Raw genomic sequence first — 7,385 nt, 5'->3', positions numbered from 1 at the left:
CCCAGCATTAACAAATAAAATTTAAATATTACAATTAACTTAGTTTACTCTTAAAAAAAATATTATATAAACTTATTTTTAAACAGGTTCGTTGGTACCACTTTAAGCATCGTAGATCCTTCTCCGGGTGCTTACACGACCGGAACGACGCAGATCATTATTTTGACATTCAATCGTCAACAAAAACTTTTCATAAAACCTTGATTTATTAATAGGTTCCAAACGAGACAATACCCCATTTCTTTCACTTTCAACGAAATAAAATTAGTTTGAGCTCCCATTTAAGATACAGTGAAGTGGAATTAACGGTTGAATGCACTTACACACAAACATTTTATAAAACTAAAAGTATTGATATAAATAAACTTTCAAATTATTGTTAATAAAGTGGATTAGACTTTGTACACAGTTTTGTTATACTGTGTTAATGTTTCTTATATTATCATGAAGATTTGAACTTTTTTACTTAAGTTTACATACCACAGTAATAGAAAGTTAAAAAACGTTGTTTATTATGTCAACTAAAGTTTTATTTGTAAAAATTGTTATGGCTATGCTATGCTCTTTGTTTTTTTTAATTACCCTATTTTATTAAATGAATTTAAACATGGTTTATTAAAAGCTTTATTAGTTTTTAAAGTAACACTTCAAACATCCAAAAATTAGAGAGTACTATTTAACTTAAATTTTTTAAGGTAAATTTTTAAAGATATTTTCAATTCTCAATTATGAAAGAAATAAAGTTACATATTTAAGTCGAATAATTTTTTTTTAGTTTGTACGCAGTTGTATAGCTGTTAATTAATACTGCTATAACTTTGTAGTTTGTATCATACTTTCATAATAGCATAAGTTTTAAAATTATCATTAAATACGCATAAGACCTTTTTTTTGCCATAAACTCCAGAACGTATATTGAAAGTCTGAAACTAGTCTTGAATTTAAAATTTTCGTAATAGTATGTTGAAATGTTTTTTTAATTCAAAATGTAATGCTTGAGTAGCTAATTGGCGATTTGTTGATAGAAATTTGGCAACTATTGTATTAAAAAACTGTTTTTTAATTTTATAAATATACTTTACTTTATAATGTCTTTCTTTTTATGTATATTTAAAGCTTAGCACAGGATGTCAAATACTGGTTTCCAAGAGCTGTTGCTGGCATTGAAAAACAAATAAAAAACATAAAAAATAATTACAAAATAAATTATTTTATCTTTAACTTCATCTATGCTAACAGGAACTCTTGAGGTATTTTACTAATTTTTTGAATAGTGAATATTGAAAAATATGATATTAAAACTTTAAGGTCATTACAATAATATTAGTTGTATCTTGTAGAATTGTGAGCAACAATATTGAATTTGGATAGTTACATGTTCGGGGTATTCAAAACAATTTATTTTTTTTAATCTTAGAATAAGTTAGAATAATTCAGACTAGTTTGATTTTTTAAATCTCAGGATAAAATAAAGAAATTGTACGTAATACAACAGACTTTGGATTGTTTTGACAATTTTCTGAAACCTATGTCCACATTTTTGATCTTGAATGTAATAAGCTATTCATTATTTAATGATTTATAACCTAGTTACTCATTATTTTTTTACGAAGTCAAATAACATAAATTTTTACATTTTTTAATATTCTTTTAAATTTATTAAAAATTTTGGATAACTCAGGAAAGTTTCTTGTCAACTAGGATAGTTTTTATGACTAAAGAGTGGCATTCCTGATTATCTTGAAACTGATTAAGGATTTAAGAGTTTTAGTCCAAATCAAATACAGTTTAGTTTCAAAATAAGATGTTCAATTTTTTTCTACAGAAATATTTTAAAAAGTTTAATTTTAACTGATACATGTAACTTTTTATGTAAAATAAGCTTATAATTTAAGAAATCATAGTTTAAACAATAAAATTATACATAAATTGAATTTTAACTATTGATAATTAAAATATTATTATAATGTCTTCAAGAACTTTTCTATAAACGTAAAATTTTTTTCCTTCAAAAAAAGTTTGTGATTAAATGTTGAAATGTCACGATATTTTAATGGTCACTTTTTAAAAACTTGTTAAGATATAAGGCATTAAGAAACTAATTTAAAATAACCAAACTTTCAGTTGCTTTATAATTAAAACTAATAAAACTTGTTTAACATAAACTTATTTTCTGCATGCAGTTAACAATTGATTAATTAACATGGAAAAATTTTTTAAATATATTTTAACTTTTAAGTTCAAAAACAGTGTACAACTAATAGTTTTTAATTAACATATTTTATGCTATACTTATAAAGTCATAACATAGAATATTTTAAATATTTTTACACCATTTAAACTGTTTTTTCCCTTAAGATTATTTTTTTACGCAAAAATGATAAATAACCTTTTAAAAACGTGAAAAAATGTAGAAAACATAAATAAACAACTCAAAAAACCTTTCGCAACCCTGCTTTTTTATAGTTTTTGTATAAAACTTATTGTGACTTGATTGAATTTTTTTAATAGTTTTTAAGCTTTATTTAGATATGAAAGTTTAAATTTTTTTATTAATTTTTAAAATGATAATTTTTGACTGTATTTTAAGTTATTATATTAATATAAAAAATCTAGCTTCATGTACATTAAATTTAAGGATTTAGTTTTACTAATTTAATATAAATACATGCTAATAGCTATTACAGGGTTGTTACGTAATGAAAATGTTCAGGCTAGTTTGGACATAACTTTCTAGCTAATAAGGTTTTTCTTCAGTTTAATCACCAATTAGCTATATTGATAAAAGGATAATTTTTGGTAATTTAGGCTTGTATTACTGGCTTTAATATAGGGAAATTCTAAGTCAAAAGTCATTACTAAGTCATAAACTAGATTTTTTTTTGATAATTAGTTAAAAAGTTTTAATTTTTATTATATTTATTAACTTCAATATCACTAAATGTGTTTAAAAATTTTTTAAAAGTTTTACTGTGAATTATTTAAATAAAATCTATTGTTTTAATAGGGTAATGAAAATGATTATCTTGCACCATGTTACTCTTTTTCTGCCGAGTAACAAAATTGATAAAGAACCATAGATTTTCTAATTATATAAAATTTAAAAAAAAAATTATTTTCAAAATTTTTGTAAAATTCAGTTCCTGCAATTAGTTAATTAGTGTTTATAGCGAAGGTTTGACACTTACTCAGTCAGACTAGTATTATAAGTTAAAAAAATACCAGGCTATTTTAAACTGCTAAAAACAAAATTATTTGATTTTTATTCAAATAAATTTCAAGGTTAAGGTTATTAATCTCAAGCCAGTTTTTTGTTAATGAAATTTCTATAAATTTATTTTGTTGTTATTTTGTTTATTTTTGGCATTTAATCTTTATTAACACAGGTTTGCCACTTTAACTGAAAACCTGAAAATACGTTAACAAACCTGGAATTTGCGTTTAGGCAAAAAAAAAACTGGAAAAACCATGTATTTTGAACTAAAAAAACCTGGAAAAACCACAAATTTTAACATGTTCAGTAGTAAAATTCTGATTTGACTCAAAAATCCATATAAAGATAAAAAATTCTTGTAATTATCAACATTTTTTTTATTAAAAAACACAGCTTTACAGCATCTTTTCAATGTTATTGTAATACTTAACACAGTTTCTTACCTGAAAATTAACTTTAAACTAGACTCAAAAATGTATATTTAGAAAATCCCGGAAAAAAAAAACAATTAGCAACTTTGTTAACAGTATTTTTATTATTTTTCTCATAATTTTAGTTATTTATTGACTTTTAAAAACTTAGAATATATGATTAACCTCAAAAAGTGGCAACTAAAGTTGTATTTTTATAGAATAAAATTATAAAGTAATAATTTATTACTAGTTTACCAGTTTAAATTAAGTATATAAGATCTGTTATAGAAAATGAATAGTTAAAACTGAGTTATAATATAATAATAGTAAAAAAATCAAGGACCTTCAAGCAGATATAAATTTTTGTCTACAAATTAATATAATTTTCCTTAAAAACAAATTCTTAATTTTCAGTGGTAATCCTGCAGTTATTATATTATAAATCCTGTCAAATACTTGTTATAAAAATGGGCATGTACCCGTGGGTTACAGGTTGTTTTTTATCAGTTTAAGCTGGTACCTTTTTGTAGTGGACGGTTAATTACATAATTATAAATAGTTTCATAAAAGTTTGGTTATAGTTCAAAAAAAAAAACAAATAAATACTGAGGTTATTAATTTAGTTTAACGTCTTAATTGTCTTTTGTAAACATATGTTAAATTCTTCAATGTTTGGAAAACAAATTTAGAATACAGTCCAAAAGTGAGTAATTAGCCAGGGTTTCTCACTAAAAACTAATTTGATGAGTTCAAGCATACTTATTGTACAAAACCTGTAAGATAGTTACCTTTTTTAATTAATAATAATAATTTTTGTTATTATTAATTATACTTTTATATAATGTTTTTAATAAATTTAACTGTTTTATCAGTATCAGTTAAAAGGCGATTAGAACCATTTTTTTTATAACTCAAGGTAGTTAAAAGTGACTATGGGTAATTTTTATCAATTTACTGAGAATGTATAGAAGTTTAAATTCAGTTTATATTAACTTATTGATTTTATATCTAGACCAAATATAAAGATAAGCATAAGCGTAAACAATTCAATTCAAAAATATGTTGACCAAAATGTTAAGAATAACTCACCAAGTTTTGAATCCACGTCAATAATTACAAACATTGATATGATTGAAAAAAAAGCAAAAGAACTATCTGATGTCGTTGAAGAAACATTTTGGAGATTAAAACAAGAAAACTGCAGTCTGAATTCAGAGCAATCAACTCAAGAACAATTTAGACCGTCTGTTATTCTTGATTGCGTTAGATGTTACCTTGAAAACTCATCTAAAATGGTAGAATCCAGCATTAAAATGTTTAAAAAAAAAGATTCCCAGGCTAGTAGTTCAAGATGCTCAGCTGAAACGCGAAAGTCAACCAAGAAAAAGAACAAAATAAATTTTGTAACTAATTTTTTCTTCTTCTTTTATTTTTGAACAGGTGGTACTGCAACTGCAAATCGCGACGATCCTGTTTACCTATGTTTTTCGTTAAGCATTGAAAAAAATAAACTTTTTGAGTTTAAAACAATACTAGAAAAAAATTGTTCCAACATGTTTTTATATTTTAAAAATTTTAAGAAATCAAAAACGACAGCTCAAAATGTTTTTAGAAAATTATTGAAATAGTAAACGTTTTTAAACCTGTTCTTTAAGTGTAAAAATCAACTTTACTTTACAGAAAACTTTAAACTTTACCCAGTTTTGAGATCTAAGTTTATCAAATTTTTATCAAAGTTTTAACTGTAAAAATTTTAAGGGAAATGTGTTTCCTTTTGATTGCTTAAACAACTTTTATGCATACTTAACAAATGAAAATATTGTTTTTTTTTTCAAGTACAAAATCAAAAAAAACACTTTACAATAGTATATAAAGCAAGATAAGTTCCTACTAATCAGTAATTTCTTACAAATTTTACTTTTTAAATTAACTTTATTTAGTATTAGTTTAATCTAAAGTTAAGAATAGGATATGTTTTTAATTTTTATTTATAATATAGCATTTGTCTAGAAAATAATACAGAAATTACGTCTTGCTTTTAAATATGTTAAATTTTTAAACGTTATACCTATCACTCGATGTAAAATAATTACTTGAAATTAGTCAGTTTTTAATATCTTTCTGTTATGTTGCTCTTGGTCAAAATTAAAGATAAAGTAATTATTTAAGCAAATATTTTTTAAATGCAGCTTAATAAACTTGCAATTTTAACTTATTCATAAAAGAAAAATAATATCTTCAGTATTCGTCTTAATAAGTTAAATAAAACTCACAAAGGATATTTTATTGAATGTTTTATTTATAAACAGGAACTTTCGATCAGCTATGATTTCGGGAATTCGTTAGTTTGTACAGCTGTTTTGCTGTTTAATATTCTTTTTAGACTAGAAGTTTAATATAACATGTAAAGTAAACGTTTTCTAACACCTGGTACACTTTTAATAAAAGACTAATCAATTAATACACTGTGAGTGAAATTTCAAAAATAAGAATATAAGAAAAAATAATTTTAACATTTATAAAACATTCTGACAGCAACTCATATTTATTTTGTGTAACTAAACCCTTTGACAATTTTTTTAACTTAGAAAAAGGAAAAAAAAATACATTAAGATTGCTTTACGATTGTCTAAAAACTAACCAAATTTATAAACTTTTAAAACTAAATTAATAAACGGTTTAATGCATTTACTCACAATTTTTTTTTTTTTATAAATTTATGAATGAGATCAATTTAAATTTTACAAAAATAAATTCATTTAACTTACTTAGTTTAGATACACCTGCGACTTTGTGTAAAATGATTATTATCATCTAAGTAATAAAAATAATTAGATTAGAACGTTTTGTTAATTCTATATTGCAATTTCAAGCAGTTGTGTAATGTTATTTATTTGATACTAATTAAGCTGTTCTTATACGTAAGAATGTTCATCTATATAATAACCGTTTATGAAAGTTTTGTTCGAAACTTGACGTTAACTTCATTGATATTTTTATAAAACAATAATTTTTTTCAAATCTGTTCCAATAATACGCTCTCAAAAAATTAATTAAAGTGGACACGTTTTTTTTTTTGTTGTTTTGTTTTCCTCAAAGATAATACAGATTGTTTTATATAAATTGTTTTAAAAAGTATATACAATAGTCAAAAATAAAATTGAATTTTTTATTTTTATTTTATATAATGTTAAAGGATTGACTGAATTGCCACATAATTACTAGTTTCAAATAAAAGTTAAAATTTAAATGGTATTATATCTTTCACAGTAAGCAAAATTTTTAATAACATCAAAGTTGCTTTAACTTATTTCTATTTAAAAATTAAAATGGGATGAAGGTAGTCTTCCTCATTTGACTTTAAAGACTGCACAGGATTGAATTTTAGATAATCAAAAATAAAAATGGTTAGAACTATAAACAAAAATAAGTCTCAGTCTTATACAAGCACTTTGAACAGATCTTTCGTTTATTAAAAAAAACATTTTTAATTCTTATTCAAATAGAATAGATTCTATTTAAATAAGAATTGAAAATGTTTGTTTTCAATAAACTATTTTTATTTTCGTTTTTGTCTAATTCATAAAAAAAAAGAACGTCTTCTTTTTACATATCTTTTAAAAAGAAACATGCGCTTAATTCAGTTTAAGTGTTAAAACTAATCTATAAGAACATAGGTCTGTTTGTAAAAGCTTACTTTTAAATTTTTCTAAGTAAACGTTTACGAAACAAATTTAGATAAACGGCATGTTATTATT

Source organism: Thalia democratica, chromosome 8, assembly GCF_965202585.1.
Source record: "Thalia democratica chromosome 8, ktThaDemo2.hap1.1, whole genome shotgun sequence".
NCBI classification, from domain to species: Eukaryota; Metazoa; Chordata; class Thaliacea; order Salpida; family Salpidae; genus Thalia; species Thalia democratica.
Note: the sequence above shows the minus strand (reverse complement) of the source record.